The 21,608-nt window shown below is 39.2% G+C and overlaps 1 pseudogene; it reads left to right on the forward strand.

Moving 5' to 3' along the window:
- The first annotated feature begins 12,569 nt into the window (after positions 1 to 12,569).
- LOC143888902 (ETHYLENE INSENSITIVE 3-like 1 protein pseudogene) lies at positions 12,570 to 14,417 on the forward strand (annotated as a pseudogene).
- The last annotated feature ends 7,191 nt before the right edge of the window (positions 14,418 to 21,608 follow it).

Raw genomic sequence — 21,608 nt, forward strand, 5'->3', positions numbered from 1 at the left:
CGAGGAGCAGAAGTGCAGTATGTGAAAGACCCAGATGATGAGGTTGTGCAGCAGTTGAAGAAAACTCAGGCTGTTATATCTGTTTGGGGATTGTTGATAGCGTCAAAGAAACACAGAGAAGCCGTGTTAAAAGAATTGAATACTACACAGGTATCCTCAGAAATATCTCCAGAGCAACTGGCTGAAGTTGTTGCTCTAACCCAGGCCACCAGAGTCATTAGTTTCTCAGATCAGGAGTTGCCTCCTCAAGGTCGGAATCATGCTAGAGCTCTTCATGTCACTATTGTCTGTGAAGGCAAGAAAGTACCATCTGTGTTTGTAGATAACGAATCTGCGTTGAATGTGTGTCCATTGAAAACTGTTATTACCTTGGGTTTCGGCCCCACTGATTTTGCCGTATCAACCCTTGGAATCCTAGCATATGACAACACCCGCAGAAATGTAGTCGGGGTCCTTACCACCAAGATTGTTGTAGGTGGTCAAGAATTTGAAGTTGAGTTTCAGGTTATTGACATCAAGGCCTCATTTAATATGCTTCTGGGACGTCCCTGGTTGCATAAGGAATGCACTGTTGCTTCAACCCTTCATCAAAAATTGAAGTTCATCAAAGATGGAAAGTTGATCACTGTCAGAGGTGACGAAGAACCAGAAATAGGACAAATAACAGGAGAAACTATGATCCTCCCACTTGCAAAAGCAGAAGACTACAACTTGAATGGTTTCGCATTCGACGTTGCTACTATTTCCTATGAAGAGGCCTCTCAGGAGGAGTTGTGTTTACCTTTTGCCATCAGTCCTGTGGTTGCCAAAATAATGAGAAAAATGAATTACTTTCCTGGCATGAATTTGGGCCACGATCCAAGCAAGGCGTCTCACTGGCACCCAATCAAAGCAAACCATGGAACTTTCGGTCTCGAATATATACCTATTGAGGAAGAGGAAGAAGTCATGGAAGAATTGTTGAAATTGAGGGAAGAAATCCACCGCACCGGAGGGGTAATCCCAATGGCTCCATACTCCTTATCGATGAACGGTCACTTTGTCAAAGAAGGCGAGACTTCACCATACTATGGGTTTTCCGAACCATGGTATGACTTGGTGACAGGAATCATGATACCTGGTTTTGAAATATTTAATGGCCTTGCTCTCCCAGAAACAGAACCGCAGGTGCATTATGTTGAGAAAACTGTTGACGACTGGTTAGTCTACCTTGAGCAAGATATGTTGGGGTCCTTGTTTGAAGAAGATGAGCCTGATGTTGCTTGGCAGGAGTTGCCAGTTTTATACCATTCTGAAGAACAAGAAGAGACAGACCGTGAAGATGTGCTAGTAGCGGTTATTCAGAGCGATGCTACCTTTTCTGAACCTCAGAGTCAGATTGCACCTGCAACAGAAAATCTTTCAAACTAGAGTTCTTATGTTTTTCCTACTTATCTTATTACTAAGTCGAGTCCAGTCAAATCTGTTAAGTCTGTGTCGATGCCTAGTCCAGGCGAGTCATTTTCTGATTTTATTTTCAATGTGAATCTTGAGCCTGTTCAGGATGAGTTCGATGATGATGATGTAATTTCTTTTAATCCAATGAAATCTGATTCTCAGTATGTCTCTGTGTTTGCTTCTAACTTTAATAATAATAACACTCCCTCCTCAGACGAGGAAGAAAAGATCGACGAAACTCCCCTTGAATTGCAGCATATGCTCAAACAAGAGGAGGAGCGCCGAGCCCAGCCTCTTAAAGATGAAATCGATATTATAGACATCGGAATAGAAGATTTAATACAGAAAATACGAATTAGAAATACTCTATCTCCTGAAGAGCGCGATGAATTAATAAACCTACTTAGGGAATATAAAGAAGTTTTTGCCTGGTCCTACAAAGATATGCTTGGGTTGAGCGAAGACATTGTTCAGCACAAGCTACCTTTGTTACCAGGAATTAAACCTAAAAAGCAGAAGCTAAGGAGAATGAAGCCCGAGTGGGTCTTGAAAATAGAGGAAGAGGTTACTAAGCAGTTGAATGCTGGGTTTCTGCAAGTAGTGGAATATCCAGAATGGCTCGCAAATATAGTACATGTACCAAAGAAAGATGGAAAGGTGAAAATGTGTGTAGATTTCAGGGATTTGAACAAGGCAAGTCCAAAAGATGAATTTCCTCTACCACATATCGATATCCTGGTGGACAATACGGCCGGGCATGAATTACTATCTTTCATGGATGGTTTCTCTGGTTACAATCAAATTAAAATGGCACCTGCGGACATGACTAAGACCTCGTTCATTACACAATGGGGGACCTATTGCTATCGGGTAATGCCATTTGGTCTTAAGAATGCCGGTTGGACATATCAAAGAGCAGCTACAGCCTTACTCCATGTCATGATACACAGGGAAGTTGAAGTCTATTTTGATGATATGATTGTGACAGCCAAAGAAAGGACCGATCATATCTCGAACCTTAAGAAGTTCTTTGAAAGAATACTCAAATATCAGTTGCGTCTGAATCCGAGTAAGTGTGTATTCGGGGTTACCTATGGTAAGTTGCTAGGATTCATGGTGAGCCAAAGGGGCATAGAGGTAGATCCTCAGAAGATTAAGGCTATCCAGAGATGCCGCCGCCTAAAACCGAGAAGGAAATTCGAGGATTCCTGGGAAGGATACAGTTTCTAAGACGATTCATTGCTCATCTTACATCAACTTGCGAACCTATCTTTAAGCTCTTAAAGAAAAATACTTCCAAAGAATGGACAGAGGAATGTCAACAGGCCTTTGAGAAGATAAAGCAAAGTTTGTCTGAACCACCGATAGTAGCACCAGTAATACCGGGACATCCATTGCTGCTTTACTTGTCAGTAACAGAAACCACCATGGGTTGTATGTTAGCACAGCAAGATCCAGAAACCAAGCATGAAAGGGCTGTATATTATCTTAGTAAAGATGTTGGAGTATGAACAGAAGTACACTGTCCTAGAAAAAACCTGTTTAGCCTTAGTTTGGGCTACTCAATGACTCAGACATTATCTTTTATCACATAAGGTTCTGCTTTTGTCAAGGATGGATCCTCTGAAGTATCTCTTTGAAAAACCAGCCCTAACAGGCAGGACCGCCAGATGGTTATTGTTGTTATCTGAGTTTGACATCAGCCATGTAACCCAAAAATCAGTAAAGGGTCAAGCAATTGCTGAACAATTGGCAGAAGCACCCAGAGAAGAAACTCAGCCTTTCAAGCCAATGTTCCCAGATGAAGAGATCATGACGGTAGAAGATGAATATCCGAAAACTGGTTGGACCCTCTATTTTGATGGTGCAGCAAACCAAACAAGGCAAGGAGTAGGGGCATTGCTTGTGTCACCCCGAAATGAGCATGTTCCCCTTGCCGTTAAGTTACAATTTAATTGCACCAACAATATGGCAGAGTATGAAGCATGCATTGTTGGGCTTGAGGCCGCATTGGCCTTAGGCATAGAGAATCTTGACGTATATGGAGATTCGAAGTTAATCATTTGCCAAACTCAAGGAGAGTGGAGAACCAGAGAAGAAAAGCTACAGCCATATCATGAATACTTGGACGTTCTTGTTCAACAATTCTGATGCATCACTTTCAGTTATTTACCAAGATTGAAGAATAGATTCGCCGATGCCTTAGCGACGTTAGCTTCTATGATTGACATACCTCACAATATGAAGATGAGACCCATCACGGTTCAGGAGCAATGGGCTCCTGCATATGTTGATGCTATAGAAATAGCTGCAAGATGTCCTGATGGTAAGCCATGGTACACAGACATAAAGAATTACATCTCAGGCCACGAGCATCCCGACAAGGCCTCGAATAAAGAAAGGAGGACTTTGCAGAGATTGGCAGCTAATTTTGTCATTTGTGGAGGAGAGTTATATCGACGGTCTTTCGACGGAATTCAACTCTTATGTGTCACTGAAGATCAAGCAGAAGAAATTCTCGCAGATATTCATGAAGGGGTGTGTGGACCTCATATGAATGGAAAGATGTTGGCAAGGAAGATCTTACATCTAGGGTACTATTGGCCAACGTTGGAAGCAGATTGTCACACGTTTGTGAAGAAATGCTATAATTGTCAAATACATGCAAATCTTATCCATGTACCACCCACCGAATTGCATTCTCTTACTTCTCCTTGGCCGTTTTCGGTGTGAGGAATTGACATTATTGGCAAGATTTCTCCCAAATTGTCTAATGGTCATGAGTACATACTCGTTGCGATTGACTACTTCACCAAGTGGGTTGAGGGCGCTTCTTACGCAAACATCCGCATCAGTTGCTAAATTCATACGCACCAATATCATATGCAGATATGGAATTTCCCATGAACTTATCTCAGATAATGGATCCCATTTCAAGAAGGAAGTAATCACTCTTTGCCAAGAGTTCAAGATTAAGCATCATAAATCCTCACCTTATCCACCACAGACAAATAGAGCGGTAGAAGCTGCAAACAAAAATGTCAAGACTATCATTAGCAAAATGTCAGAAACTTATAAGGATTGGTCGAATAAGCTACCGTACGCCTTGTGAGCTTACAAAACATCAATTAGAACTTCAACTGGGGCAACCCCTTATTCTCTTGTTTATGGGATGGAAGCAGTGCTACCTGTTGAGATCCGTGTACCCTCGCTCCGAGTATTGACTGAGGCGAAGTTGCCAGAAAATGAATGGGCAGATGCCAGATATAAAGAGTTGAACATGCTAGACGAGAAGAGGTTAAAGGCGCTTTACCATGTGCAGGGTTACCAGCGCAGAATAGCCCGGGCTTTTAATAAAAAGGTTAAGGTCAGAGATTTAGAAAAATGCAATCTTGTTCTGAAAGAGAACTGAGCACCAGTATTTGACCCAAGGGGCAAGTTCAAACCTAATTGGTCAGGACCATACATGGTAGACCAAATCTTACCCGGAAAAGCCGTCAAGCTCCATAATTTAAATGGAGAAATATTACCAGAACCAACAAACCTTGATCAACTCAAGAGGTTCTATGCTTGAACACCAGAAGGCCGTCTTTTGGCCGAATAAATCCCAAATTCATAACCCAAGATAAAAATATATATATGACCTTTTGCAAACCCTTTTGAGCCTAAGTAATATTTTCCTTCAAAAACCAATATACTAGGGGCATCCGCCCTAAACTACGCAAGACCTGATCCCTACACTGGGGTATGTAGGCAGTTCGGTCAAAACGAGTTCGGTCATGATAAAAGACAAAAAGAAACAAAAAAGAGAGAAAGAACAAAAAGAAGAATAATTTACCTTCAAACTAGGGGCACTCGCCCTGAACTACGCACGGCCTGATTCCTACCCTGGGATACGTAGGCAACCTGTTCACAGGTTCGGTCGAAATTCTTGCAAAACCTTAAGCCATTCTTTGAAAAGCCCTACCTCACCTATAAAGTCCTTTTGGTGTTCAAGTAAATATATATATATATATATATGATGATGAAAAACAAAAAAAGAGAAAATAAGAAGAAATGGAGCTTGAAGATCCGCTAGATTGAAAACCTGAAAAGGCTATCTAGGCAAAATTTAGGATCATTCCCCTGCTAAGTTGAAAACCTGAAAGAGCGGCTTAGGCAAAAGTTAAGGGGGTGGCCTGCTGAGTCGAAAACCTGAAAATGCGATTCAGGCAAAAGTTAAGGCCGAGCGGTCCGCCAAGTCGAAAATCCAAAAAGGGAACTTGGTCGTGGTAAGATTAGGTTCAAGCCAGAAGAATTACATTGATCTCTGAAATCACAATAGGTCAGGCAAAAATAGCAATGATTCTTGAAACTAGGAGCATTAATTTCTAGTAATCAGAAGGTTCACAGAAAAATACATACTGTATTAAATAATAAGTGAAGATGTTTATCAATGGAGAAACATTCTTTAAAAGAGGCTAAGCCTAACCCAAAAGAAAATACTGATAAGTCAGAAGCATCACGGAATTACTTGAGTAATCTTTCTTATTTTGTCATTTCATTACAAATGTCTGTGGTTTTATTTTTTTATTTTTTTTAAAAAAAATATTTTTACAAATTCTATTTTAAGAATTGTTGTAGGGTGGATTCATTCTGAAAACGGGTTCATCAACAGGTTCTGAGAAACTTGAAAAAAGCAGAACTGTCATGAATGGCGAAAGATCTTTGAAGATTGACCTCTGAAGAAAGAATAGAAGGAGGTCAGAATGCCTCAAGCTGGGGCTGGTTGCTAATGAAGTGGCGACTCAAATTCAGGCCTTGAAAGTCCTTTATCATATGATCATTTACTTCTAAAGTTGTTAAATGGAGATTTCAATTTCCTTTTTCTGATAACCTCAGTCAAAACTCAAATTATGGTATCTCTTTGAACATCATACAAATATGATGTCTCATCTCCTTGGAATCCGTAAAAATACGGTATTTCATTTTATCTGATGTCTGTTCAAAAATGGTCTCTTGTTTCTCTTTGAACACCATACAATTAGGATGTTTTATTTTCCTGGAATTCATAAAAATACAGTATTTCATTCTTTTTGAGTCCATTCAAATATGGTCTCTTATTATCTTTGAACATCATATTAATATGATGTCTCATTTCCTTGGAATCCGTATAAATACGGTATTTCATTCTCTCTGAGTCTATACAATTATGGTCTTTCATCCCTTTTGAACCTGTATACATACGGTACTTCATTATTTCCAAGCCCATTTGAAAATTATTTCTCATTCTCTTCGAGTCCATATAACTATGGTCTCTTATTCTCTTTGAGCATCATACAAATGTGATGTCTCATTTCCTTGGAATCCGTATAAATACGGTATTTCATTATCTCTGAGTCCATTAAAAAATGGTCCCTTATTCTCCTTGAGCATCATACAAATATGACGTCTCATTTCCTTGGAATTCGTATAAATACAATATTTCGTTCTCTCTGAGTCCATTAAAAAATGGTCTCTTAATTATCTTTGAACATCATACAATTATGATGTCTCGTTTTCTTGGAATCCCTAAAAATACGGTATTTCATTTTTTCTGAGTCCATTAAAAAATGATCTCTTAATTCTCTTTGAACATCATACAAATACGATATCTCATTTCCTTGGAATCAGTAAAAATACGGTATTTCATTCTATCTGAGTCCATTTAAAAATGGTCTCTTGTTTCTCTTTGAGATCCATATGATGTCTCATTTCCTTAGAATCTATATAAATATGGCATTTCATTTTATCTGAGTCCATTCGAAAATGATCTATCTCTTATTTCCCTTTGGCCTGTACAAATACAGTACCTCATTTTTGTTGAGCCTGTTTGAAAGTAGTATCCATTTGAAAATGATCTCTCATTTCCTCATTGCCCGTTTGAAAACGGCGCTACCTCATAATTATCTTTCATTCTGAGTTGCAAAATTTTTGCAAATCAGATTAGATCCATTTCTCCATTATTCTGAACCACCAAGTCACGGTGTTTAGAATAAATGATCTTGAATATGTTCTAGGACTTCATCCAGGGTCTTGCATTAGGTTAGGTTGCATTGTCTAGTGAATCCATTGTTGATTAAAGCTACGGAAAACGGTTCTGTCACATTTTGTTTTGGTATTCGATGACTACGTCGCCTCTACCAAAGAGGAGCATCTGAAGACACCCCCATTTTGCTACGCTTTAAAAAGCAAAAGATTCGGTAGTATCATCGAGTTTTGAATCTGTATTCAGCATTAGATTAGGCATCCATGCATTTTAGGGTAGATTTCATTTCATTATTGGAGTTTTGAAGTTGATTCGCGATCCTGAAGGTCTCTAGGGGGTTCCTTTGGCCTCTGAAAGATGAAAGTTCAAGTTTCCAAACAAATGAAAAAAACCTGCTATTTTTAGAATTTTCAGGGTTTCCCTCATTTTTGCCTATTTTGCACTAGAGGGATATTTTGGTCATTCCCGATGTGTCTTGTTTGACCCCCGAGTTATATTTGAGAAATCTTGAGTGATTTTACAAATTTTGAAAAAGCTGCTATTTTTAGAAACTCATGAGGCTTCCACATATTCATCATCTTATGGATATTTCAATCATTTCTCATATGTTAAAAACCATCTCGGGGGTACAGCTGATGGATTAGGAGTAATTTCATAAGATTTGGAAAACCTGCTAAATTTAGATCTCTCAAGATTTTCTCTTAGTCTTGCACTTCGGGGGTATTTTAGACATTTCCAAACATATCATATTCGGTCCCACAACTATTTATGCTTCATCACTCTTTTGAAAAAAGAGCAAAACATGAGGATTTCGATTAGTTTCAAACATCACATTAGAATTCCCTTACGTGGGTGAAAACTAATAGTCTTTCACCCTTTCCCTGCTTCTCAACCCTAGACCGTACACTGAGAGTAACTAGAGAGAAAACCCCGTGAAGAATACCCCAAGACGAATCCAAGAAGAAACCCACTTTCTCCTTCTCACTTTTTCTCTCCCTCTCTCTTGCTTTCTCTCTGTTCTCTCTTTTCCCTCTCCCTCTCTTGTTTTGCCACCTCCACAAGAGAAAAACGATCTCTTTTTATATAAATTCTTTCATATTTCTGTTTCCTTATAAATTTGGCAAACACGGCAACTTGCCCAACAAAACCAAACAAACCCCTAGGCACTACATGGCATAGGAAGGGGTAGTTTTGCCATTTTAAGTAAAAAAGAAAAATTAAGATAAATACAAGTAGTTGTTGATGTGTATAGAGGGTATTTGCGGGTTCAGTGCTCGGTTCCCAACCCGGTTACCGTATCATTATTCATCAAACAATGATGCTTACAACAATCAATACTTGTAACTCCTTTCCAGATCCCCACACCTTATTTTATTCATTTTACTACATTGGGATTGCCTCAAACATAATATTATAGGAATCTCTGTGAATTTGTAATTCATACTTTTTTTTTAAATATTCAAAAGATATGTCATTCTTTTCTATTTAGCACGTGTTTTAAATTTGATTCTGTTGCTGACAAAGTATCACCCAGGGATATTCATCAGATACCAATAAAATCGGGACGCGGCCACAAAATTTTAATGGTTGTGGTACTATATCCTTATTCCGTAGCTCAACCTATGTTTATCATTTAGTGATATTTTCGACAACAATAATTTACATCTAATCCGAATGTTACTTGAACACGATTCTTAAAGTGATTTTGATTTCCCTAAAAATAGATATGTCTCCCTTTTATTTTCTTAGTCGAACATTTTTCGATAGAGATCTGACAAATAACAAACGCTTGGGATCAATGTCCTTATACTTTGGCTTATTCTGATCCTCATTTACTCATATCGATCACAAATAGAATTTTGATCGGAATATTATCAGAGTCTAACTTCATACCGATATAATAGCCGACACACCATCTTCTTCTTCTTCTTCTTCTTGTTCTTTTATTTAAACATTTCTATATATTTTTTGCAATATCTCTGACAAATAAATAATGCTCAGAATTGACAGAATACTCCGACTCATCCGAATGGTCTCATGTGGTCATATCGATCACAAATAGAATTTCGATCGAAATATCATTTAATCTTCTCCGCAAATTACTCATTAGACCAGGGAATAACTTTCATCATAAAATTACAATAAATGAACATCGAGTTCATTTTTCAACTTTATACTATTTATGGTCAGTCGCTATCTCGATAAAAGAGCAAAAAATGGGTGTTTCGATTTCTTTCAAACATCATATTAGAATGCTCTTACGTGGGCGAAAGCGTACGTTTGTCTTTTGTTGGATACGAGGTCAATTCAGTACACGACAACCGGAAGCACTAGCTTCCAAATTCTAATCATTAGCGTAACACAGACAAGACGATCAGTCATCATTGGTCGTATATGCCCATAGACCACTAAGATTCTTTAGACGGCTTAGTTGGGCCCTACATCCGAGGAATATTGAGACAAAGAGTACACAAATTGTCTCTGCAGATAAATGTTTTCTGAATTAGCAATAAAAAAACAAAATATAAAAATTCGTAATTTAATTTTCTTTTCTTCTTTCTCCGTCAAATTTGCATTACTTTCTTCATCCTCAAAATGAATTAATAAGAAAAGAAAATAGATGGATTTTTTATTTTTTTTTTTGGTCTTTTCCCGATTTTTTATCTTATTTTTCACCGACCAATCTCCTTAAAACATAATCATTTTTCATTACTCTTTTTAGGAAAGTCTTCCATATTTGTTATGCCAGTGGTTTTCTTCTGTCTGGTTTTGTTAAATATGGTATATACTTCTGCAATTTACGTTACCGAATATAATTCAAGAGAAGACGTAGCCAAAAACTTTTAAAAGAATGGGACCCACAAGAATCTAAGTAGCAGTCGTAAAATTATGAGCCAGCTACGGAATCGAAAGCTGCAAATTAATTAGATTTAATAATTTCCCACTCTACCTTACCCATAAATACCACGCCTGTTAGTAACCCAGAAGCTATACAATCACCAGTTCCTCATTGGATAGGAAAGAGTAGTCCCTCCACCCCCACTCTTCCTGGTCTTTTTCATCTTATTTTTCTCTCTCGTGAGAAGTTCAGCTCTATTACCTCTAGTGTTTAGAGCTGATTAGCTCGGAGATAAAGCTTTATTGGAAGAAACTCTACCTTAGAAAAAGGTCCCATGTAAATCCTCCCTAGCTTCTTAGTTTGTTCTTATTTTGTTTTATTTTTACTTTTGTTTTTTGTTTTCTTACTTTCTTTCCATTATTTCTTCTCTGGGTCCTTATGTGAAGTTCTTTATCCATTTCTCTATCTCTCCTCAAGTGGATTTTAATCTCTCCGTTCCTTGTAGCGGTTGTTTCAGTTTTCGGAGAGATTAAAGCTCAATAAAGCTTGATTTAATTAATCGGAGTTTCTTTTAATATTTTTATCTGTATATATGTTTTTCTTTTTTATGCTTTACTACGTTCTTTGTCTTTTCACCTTTAATCTTTGCTCTTAGATTTCATTTTCTGACCATTTTTTACTATTGGAATATTTGGCTGCTTTTAAATTTTGCAAAGCTTAGACTTCGTGGCTTTCGATTTTCCATAGGAATGTTGCTTCTGAGGCGATCTGTTTTCTTGGCTCCGATTTTACAGCGGGTTTTCAGCGAATCGATGACAAAAATCTGTCTTCTTTTGTCATTCTTTGTTGAGATTTCTACCTCTTCCATTTTTTTTTTCTTCAGATCTATTTTCATGTTTGATTAATGCTATGGGCGCTTCTTTTATATAGTCCAGTTATTGAATCCCTGCATGTGTTAAAAAAATGTTCACTTTTATTATATGCATGCTGTTTATACTATTAATATGCATGTGGTACTATGCATGCTTTTTATGCTATTATTTCTCTGTTGTTGATTTTAGATTTCTGATGCTAATGGTTCTCTTTTTTCCCAATTGTATTTTATTTTAAAAAAAAATCACTTGGCCAACCTTGTTCGAATATCCAAACCGTTCATTCCTTGGGGCCCAACATTAATCAGGCTTGCCTATAAAATCTTCTCCATACGATGATCCAAACCCTCTGATCTACCTCTACAGATTGGAGTGTTAGGATTGCCATATGGAGATGATTTTTAGGGAAGACCTATTTACATTACGGCCAATCAAATAACGATTTGGGATATCCAAAGCATTCATTTGCCGATCCTCAGTGTAAAGAGGACGTGCCCCAAAAATGATCAACTCCATTGGATGATCCTAGACATCTGATCTTATACAAGACACAATGTAAAAATCTCTACAGATTGAAGAGCTAATATCATGCTATGGAGATGAGTTTTAGGGCAAGGCATATTAACTTTGGATCTCAGCAAATGAATGGTTGGGATCTAAACCATCCATTGGTTGGCCCCACCTACTTTAAATGAACAAGCGATTTTTTCTTTAAAAAATATATACTTTTTACGGTGTCCACCTTCTTCAATGATCTAAACCATTCATTGTCGGGCACCATTAAGGGTTTCCGTTCAAAGAGAGAAGAGAGAATACTGGTTGAGAGACTAAGTATAGGTGGGGCCTTAAATTTTCGAAGATATAAATTAGTCAGTTGTTAGGCCCCACCAAGGGTTGAGAGAGAGGTTGTGGCTTTACAACGGGGTGAATTTAACCTTGAATGGGTGTGAATTTATCAGCCCTCTTTCTTATTTGTTGGATACATGCAAAGGCCGGTAGGAATGAGATTTATTTCAAAAAATTTATTCCATTCATGGAATTCTGTGTGAGATATGAACTTCATTTTTTATTATGCCTGTGAGGTTTTTATTCCCTTTTACAATCTTTTTTGGCCTTACTCTTTTTTGTCACATTTATATTTTATTCTCTTGCTATTTATAACATTCTCCCTCATGCAGTAAATGCTATGTACAATGAATTCTCATTGTTAGATTTATATTTGTATGGAGAGGAAATTGATTTTCATTTCTTTAGATGATTGAACTGAACTAAACAGAAAATATCTCGTTTTTTATTGAATACAAAATCTGAGACAATTTCTTTTCTGTATGCAGGAGCGAACCTGAATTGAGGGGGATTCACAGAACAAAAAACCCCAAAAGTAACAACTTGGGATTGAAACCTTTGTAGGATCATGGAGATGAATGAAGAAATTGTGAATAATGATTTTCTATCTCTTCCTTCTGAGGAGCCTGAGCACTTACTTGAAAACGAATCTCTTCCTTCCGAGGACTCTGAGAAGTCACCAGAGAATGAAGTTGACATCTCACATGCGAGCGATAATGAAAGTAGTGAAGACGATATTGAAGTCGAAGAACTCGAGAAGAGAATTGAGAAAGATCAGATTCTGCTACAACGCCTCAAGTATCAGAATAAAGGGAAGAAGGTTATTGTGGATTCAACTAACCAGGAGAAATCTCAAGAAAGGGCGCGCCGAAAGAAGATGTCCCGGGCTCAAGACAGAGTACTAAAATATATGCTTAAAATGATGGATGTTTGCAACGCTCAAGGCTTTGTATATGGAATCATCCCTCAGAAAGGAAAGCCAGTGGGTGGTTCTTCAGACAATCTACGGGCATGGTGGAAAGAAAAGGTGAAGTTTGATCAAAACGGTCCTGCGGCAGTTGCTAAGTATCTTGCACAGATCGGCATACCCCAAATGAATGACAAAAGTAAGTTTGTTACTGTTTTTCCTCAAACTCTGCAGAGCTTGCCAGACCAAACTTTGGGTTCTCTTCTATCAGCTCTGATGCAACATTGCGACCCTCCTCAGAGGAGGTTTCCATTGGAGGGGGGGGTTCCTCCTCCATGGTGGCCAAAAGGCAATGAGGAGTGGTGGCAAGAATTGGATCTTAAAGAAGACCAAGGTCCTCCACCTTACAGGAAGCCACATGACTTGAAAAAGTCATGGAAGATAGGCGTCTTGAAGGCAGTGTTCAAGCATATGGTGCCAAACATGGCGAAGATTCGCAATGTGGTGATGCAGTCGAGAAGCCTGCAGGATAAGATGTCGGCGAAGGAAAACGCCACATGGTTGGCCATCGTAAATCAAGAGGAATTGCTGTGTAACAACCTCAACCCAGATTTTTGTCCTCCTCCTCCTCCTCCTCCATACATTGTAAGCAATGGAACTCACACTTTGAGCAGTGGCGGTGAATACAATGTTGAAGATAACTCAACTGTTGATGGTGGGCTTAAAAACTTGGGAACTGGGGTTGTTCCATCTACTATATTCAATGCTGAATTGGCAGCTCGAACTGATTTCAGTCGGAAGAGGAATCTGTCGGACGGGCTGGAGATGATGCTGGATCAGACAAAATATATTCGTGGGTATGATCAACGCCCTTACAACAATAACAACAACAAGAATGTCAGCTTTCATGATGTTATTTCAAGAAATAACCATCAATTCAGAAGCCCATATGGTTCCAACTCTATGGGGATAGAAATTTCGAGCTTCAATATCAATCATGAAAACCAGCCAACTTTCAATATGCCTATTGGCCAGCCCAATCCAAGGGTTCAAGCATATCTGACGCAGCCTCCCATGAATCAACCTACTACAAATCTCGATGGATTGGGGATTCCAGCAAATGGGCAAGAACCCATTAATAATCTAATGCCATTCTATGACAATAATCTTCAGTCAGGTATGGGCTCCATTTCTGGAAGCATAAATTTGGTCAATGATCCAATTCCTATGCAACCAACTATTGAAATAGATAACTTTTTCGACCAAGGGAACCTGATCGGTGGTAGTTTCTTGGGAGAAGACAACTTCTTCATCAACAATAATACTCTGCTGCAAGATAAAATCTTCAGTCAGTCTAATAAGATGGATCAACCATTGGACAGCAACACAGATTTCAGACTTGGGTCTCCTTTGAACCTGCCACCCTTGGAATTCTCTGACTTGCACAAAGTGGTGGGCATGCAGAGTAGGAAACTTCCTAGTGGTAATTCTGAAAATAAGGGGCTATGAGTCGATCTTTGGGCGCATTGATTATTCAATTGCATACTCTTCAGATTAAAACTTTATTTTAAAATTTTATTCTGAAGGAGTAAATGATTAGGGGATAGGAAGAAAAGGAACTGTTTGCAGTTTCAATGTCTTACGTCTAGGATTTTTATAGTTTCGCATTCATTGGAGGTGAGACATGGTGAGAATATGATTTAGTCCTACTTTGAAATGCTTAGATAAGTTTCATTGTTGGAAAGCTGTTATTTGTTATGTTTATATTACTTACTTCTGTCCTTTTATACTGAACAGATTCCAGTTATACATGTAAAATTTGAGAGAATTTCTATTATTCTTGGATATACTGTTGGATATTTTTAAAATATTTTATTTTGTAAAATAAAGAAATGAGATTTTACAAAAGGGACACTTCTTTTTATGTGAAAATGTATTTGTAATCAAAAGACACTTATGTTATGGAAAGGTGTTGTTTTAAATGAAAGGGTTCATTTGAAAGGGTGCTTTGTGTCTTTTTACCTTCTATAAAAGAAGACTTGGGATCTCATTTTTAATGAGTCTTTCTCCTCTTTATTCTTTCTATTTTCTTGTTATTTAAGGGCATACTGTTAGGAAATAATCCTAACGGTGGATGTGGCTTTTGCAAGATCGACGGTCAAGATCATTTGGTTAGTTAATTACTTTTGTGAAAAGTCATTAATGAAAAGACTTTATGTGAAAAGATATAAACGTAAAGAGACGTTTGGGGAGAGGGATCGGCGCGATGAGGAGTCGCATCTCTTCCCACAAACGCTTATAAAAAGTACTCTTGGGTCCTATTTGCACACAACGAATTTGTTTCCAAACTTTGAGAATCCACGCTTGAAGAGAAAGGAAACCGGTCCCCATCACCGACTATTGTGTAGCAAAGAGAAACCTTAAGAGAAAGAAAAATAAGATTCATGGCTTCCGATATGTCTTTTTCTCATTTCAATTTATTCCATATTGTTACATGTGATTTTCTCAATGTTGAATCGCTAAGATCCGTTGCCGGTGTTCATATTGTATCGAACACTTACATGTGGTATCAGAGCCACGGTTCCGGCGAGAAAATGGCGAGAAAATCGCATTAAAAGTAATTGAAATAGGGTTTGTGAAAACTTGTATTTTGAGTGCCGCCATCAATTTTGGAGTCAGATCGATTATTAATTGGCACTGAAACGTTGCTTGTGTTCCCATGAATCCAACGCAACAAACGGTTCGTTGATCCGATGTCTGGATTGCGTTTGGCGGCGATTTAAAGATGAAAATTTTAACTTTTGGGGAAGTTTTGGACCTTGCCGGAAAACAGTGTGCCGCCGGCGACCAGCTTGTCCGACCGGAGATTTTCCGGCGTGGTTACGAAGTTCGTCGAGAGACGAGTCCAACGGCGTATTGTGAGCCTCAATCAGACTTCAAACGAAGCCGCAATAATAAATCGAACTTTGAGTGTTTTTTCGGATTTTGCTGGAATTTTCACTATTTTAATGAAGAAGACGATGAATAGTGTTGGGCTTGGCTGGCCGAACCGGGCCGCGCGGGCCCATCAAGGATCCGAGACGGGCTTTTCAATTAAAAAGGGCCCAGTAGACCCTCTAAGCCCACCAGACCGCATGGCCCAACCTGACCTGAACCGGCCCATAGGCCTAAACGGCCCAAATCTGTATTTGACTCGGTTTGGCCCATTTTTGTGAGATTTTTGGCCAGATTATAGTGGTTCTGGAGGTTTTGCACCATTTTGAATCCATTTTTTGGGTCAGTTTTGGCATTTGGCATCTGTATCATATAGGTATAGTGTAAATTCAAAAACTTTTGATTTTTCAAGTTGGTTTTTGAGTCAAATATTTTAGGGTTTTAGCCCAAGTAAAACTGGTTCCGAACGTTTTGCAACCCTTTGAAACTATTTTTGCTATCCATTTTGCCATTTGAGCACTGTATAATACACTTATAGTGTATTTTTAACACTTTTGACTTTATAAATTTGGTTTTGAGTCAAAAGTTTTGGAGTTTTGGGCTCGGATTAGATTGGTTCCTAAGGTTACAGACCGTTCTGGACCTATTTTTGAGGTCATTTTTGGTATTTAAGCACTGTATGATATAGTTACAGTGTAAAATCAAGACTTTTGGTTTTGTAAGTTTGATTTTAAGTCAAATATTTTGGGGTTTTGGACTTGGGTTAGACCATTCCTATGGTTTTAGACCATTATGAACCCGTTTCCAAGGTCTATTTTGGTGTTCGGAGTCTGGATTTTAAAATTCCAGTATAATTTTATAACTTTTGGGTTTTTTAAAGTGGGCCTTGAGTTTAATTTTGATTTCAAACTCTTGAAGAATTAACTAAATGCCATGGAGACCCAGTTATGTAAAGTTTTGATGTTGTTTAATGATTAAAACTCAGTCAATGAACACCTTTGGTTTCTAATTCTTAACTTAAGCACCCCTATATGTTGTTTATATGCTTTATGTTTTGCATATAACTTAAGGGTTAAAATGATTAGTTGAAATCATATATGGGACTAAACTTTTAACTTGAATGCACAGTAATTCATGCCAGATATGCTTAAAATCCAAGCTTATGGTTATAATAAACTGATAGTATGTATTTTCAAATCCTAAAACATTGAACTATGTTTGATCATGGAACTTGAAAGTTGGTTTTGTATACACAAGTTTATTACGTTGTTCATTATTTTTAGTTGAAATTGAACTATATCTTGTTATGATTGGTCACTAAATGAATGAACAAAGAACTGCGATTCCAACTGTGAAACGAAATCGCTTAAGGTTACGTGGTTAATTTTGAGAACAGTGTCGCATACAATGACACATTTATGGACTATGAACCACTTTCAATTGCGACTATTTGTCCAAGAGCAACACTTAGCCCAACGGATGACTGTTGTTTTGCACAAATAGGCGGTGTGAGAGGGCTAGGCCTGGGTAATCTGGTTTGGGGTTATACTTCTGCCCAACGGTGATGTGCGCCTCAAGTATAGGGTTATCAGGCCCTAGTTGGTCTCATGGGAGAGCCAATTGTGTGCTGTGGCACGGCCCAACGGATGGCCCACGGTGACACGCCTGGTGTCTCGCCAGAATCACAGTATTGTGATTTCCTGAATTGAAAATCGTTTGTGTGTTGTGGCACGGCCCAACGGACGACCCACAATGACACGTCTGATGTTTCGTCGGGGTCACATTTTTTTGTTTTTTTTGTGATTATGGGCAATCTAACTAATTTTCCCTTAAGATAGATTGATTGAGTATTGTATGTGAGAACCAATTGTGTGCCGTGGCACGGCCCAACGGACGACCACGGTGATACACCGGTGTCTCTTCATAATCATGGTATTGTGTTTTCTAAACTAGAAACCAATTATGCATCATGGCACGGTCCAATGGACGACCCACGATGGCACATATGGTATCTAATTAGAAGCACACTTATTTATCATCATGATTTTATACATTTTAGTCATTCTTTTCAGTTGGATTGATTAAAATCGTGGATTGAGTTAATTAAACTCCATTTCTGGACTGAATAGGTGTTATAAGAAGTGAGCATGTTTGGAACTGCAAGTCTGTGTCTGTATTGAAGTTGTTGGTATCTTAGTGTCTTTTCTAGATACCGATTATGTTGAGTACTTTAGTGGGTCAGAAACCTTAGCAAGTGATGGAATAGATCTGCATAATTCAAGACTACAAAAGTCTAGACTATGTATCATTGAATGACAGGCTCACTAAACCCACATCTAAAAGATGCTTATGAATAGTGGGAGTTCAATGTTAGTATCACTCTAGTAGTAATGGTAGACATCCATTTTTTATGCAATTCGAGATATTTTTAAGACTCGAAAATGCCAAGGAGTTCTTGAATGTAGTTAGTGAATATTTTAGAGGATCATTGGAAGCACTTGTAAATACCCTTATGATGTGTTTTGATAACCTTAAAGTTGTAGACACCCTCATTTTGCTACACATTAACCAACAATAGTCTAAAATATTGATCCGTGGAATTTTCTCTCTAAATCTCTCAATCTCCCTCCTAATGTCCGAAATGTCCGAAATGTCCAAAATATGGCCCGAAAAATTGGAAAAATACCTTGTTTAGTGGCCCGAGTATAGTGAATATTGTAAGAGACCCTCTCTTATGTATTTATATACTTGAAGTTGCCGAAACCCTAATCCAACCCAATGGATCGTCAATCGGGGTTAAATTAGGTAGGGTCGCTTCACAGGCCGAACCCTAATTCTGCTCCGAGATCCGATTTTTATCGAGTCATCAAATCAAGGGTTGAGATTAATTTGGGTGTTTTCTCAATAAATTAAGATCATTTGGTCAAAATTAAATTAATCGGGGTCAGCCCCAATCCCGATCGGACATTAAGTAGCTCAATTGAGGAAAAACATACGGAAAACCACGGATCAATACGAAAAAATGAGAGCCGTAGAAATTATTCAATCCTATGATCAACAACAGATTTTAAACTCATTAATTGGTGGTTTAACGGCTGGGATCATCGATCCAAAGCTGATCGAGTTGGTTGGTCCAATCGAATCGACAATTTGATCAAACGGTGGAAAAATGGTCCGCCGTTAAAAACCGACGGCTCTCATTGGATGAAAATTTTAAATTTGTAATTTGTATGGCAATATTGGGCTTAAACGAAAGAGTAAAAATCAAGGATTCAAAAGGTGAAAAAATTATCGAAATCGGATGCCAAAATCTCCGGAAAACGATATTTTTCTGTTTCCGCGAGTGTTCTCTCTCCTCACATTCTCTCTCCTCTCACCACACGTTTTCCCAAGCTTGGGAAAACGTATATTATTTTCCTCTCCCCTATTTTTGAATATTGTGTGGATACCTTAAGATTTGGTGGAAATCTTTGCAAATTAGGAATAGAACAAGTGTCATAATATTACTAGTTCAAGTAATTGCCCAAAATTGAGAAGGGGACATGTCCACACTTTATTGGAAACCAAATATTCTAAAATTTGGACGTTTCTTTTCTCATTCTAAATTTGCAATGACACATGGCATGCAATGAATTGTTTCTTTAATAATGCAATCAATCTTCACTATTTAAAACTCTTTCTATTCTTCACAAGCCCACCAAAATTGGACGTTCTTTCCTTCATATATGGGTGTTTCCAAAAGATTGGGTTGGAATATTCTAGGAGCTTTTCATCCATACCATCAAATTGTCTCTCACCTTCAAGTTCTAATCTCCACCCTACCTTTCCCTCTCCTCCTAACTTAGTAACCTTGGTCACCCATTCACCTATAAATACCCCTCCATTGCTCCATCTCAAGACAACTCAAGACTCCCTCTCTCTTTCTCCCTAAGAAATTCGCCCTCCTCTCCCTCAACTCAATACCCCCTCTCTCTTAAAATTCATCCAAACCTCCGCCCCCATCTCTCCATTTCTTCATTTTCGGAACAGTACTTCGAAAGCAAGGAATCATCGTCTTCAAAGGAATCCAATAAAGAAACGATCGCCATCAAACTTCGGAAGAGGTAGGCCAAATTTAGTTTTTTGTCTCGTCCCTAAAAAAAGAAGAAAAGATAATCATGCCCTTCTCTTAGATTTCAATATTGGAATTTTCGATATAGGATTATAAAACCAAAATCGAAACTTTCATAATTGAAAAATTGAAAAGACTTGCTAGATTTGATTGGAAAAGAAGAGATTAGCATAAGTAATTAAAAGGTGAACTTGGAGCATTTATCAAAGTGTCATTCTTTTTTTATCCTCACTCTCAGCTAAAAACCGAAAGATCTAAACCCCTGATGCATATATGATTAATTGAACTATGTGCTTGGCATGGTTATGAGTCACCCAAATCTATTTCAAAATGCATACCATGCTGCTGCACATATCAATTCGGTTCCCTGTGTGTATCCCTCCAAAGGCCCCATGTGCTATGTAGCACATCTAGACTTGTCTGGTCAAACCCAGCCACACCCGGCTCAACCGAATCAACTCAACCCAACCCAACCCCACCCAACCTAATCAAACCCAACCCAACTTGTACTCCTAGCTATCCCAACCCAAATCGGCACCCATATCTCAAAGCCGCACCCCAATTTACAACCCAAGTTAGACCCTTACCCATGCAGCCCAACCCTTACCCCCACCTATACCCTCACACCTACAGCCCTTTTCACCCTCTCCCACCCATACGAACAGCGCTCTACCCCTCCCTCACCGCCCAACAGCCCCACTCCCAAACACAACTTGGGTTCACCCCTAACCAATCCAACCCGAACCCAACTCACCCACGCGCAACTTGAGTCGAACCCAAAACCCACAACCCGACCCCACCACCATCCCATAGCTAATCGGATCAATAGCCTAATTTCCGATTCTGCCTCCAACCATCCTATGGCCCATTCGATTCCCAGGACCCGCTCGGCCTTATGTGCTCTTCCCTAACTCATGGCTCATTCAGCCATGTCAATCAATCCCAGCCTATCCCACCGAAACAGCCATGTCCAAACCATAAATGCTTAAACCCATGTTGCCCAACCCATATCGGCACCCATATCTCAAAGCCGCACCCCAATTTACAACCCAAGTTGGACCCTTACCCACGCAGCCCAACCCTTACCCCTACCTATACCCTCACACCTACAGCCCTCGCACCCTCTCCCACCCACACAAACAGCGCTCTACCCCTCCCTCATCGCCCAACAGCCCCACTCCCAAGCACAACTTGGGTTCACCCCTAACCAATCCAACCCGAACCGTACCACCCGGACCAGCCCGGTCCAACCCAACTCAACCCGACCCAAACTCATGACCTTAACCCATACAGTTCATTCAACCCAAACCGGATTCCACTCCAACCGGCCCAACCTGGATCTAACCCAAACCTAATCCGACTCATTCTGGTTCAGCCCGGACCCCACCCGACTCAACCAGGGTCAGCTCCGACCCACCCGGATCAGCCTTTACCCGGTTCGACTCAACCCAATCCGGTTCAGCCCCAACTCACCCGGTTCAACCCAACCCGACCAGGTTCAGCCCTTACCCGGACCCAACTCAATCCAACCCGGATCCGGTAACCCAAGGTCGCATCCCCACCCGTAGCCTAAAGCCACACCCCTAAAGCCGCATCCAAGCCGCACCCCAAGCTGCCCAGCTCTAGCCCAATCCTTAACCCAAACCCACGGACAA

Source organism: Tasmannia lanceolata, unplaced genomic scaffold (genome assembly GCF_043159265.1).
Source record: "Tasmannia lanceolata isolate RefF3 unplaced genomic scaffold, GAP_Taslan_0.1 ptg000012l, whole genome shotgun sequence".
NCBI lineage: Eukaryota > Viridiplantae > Streptophyta > Magnoliopsida > Canellales > Winteraceae > Tasmannia > Tasmannia lanceolata.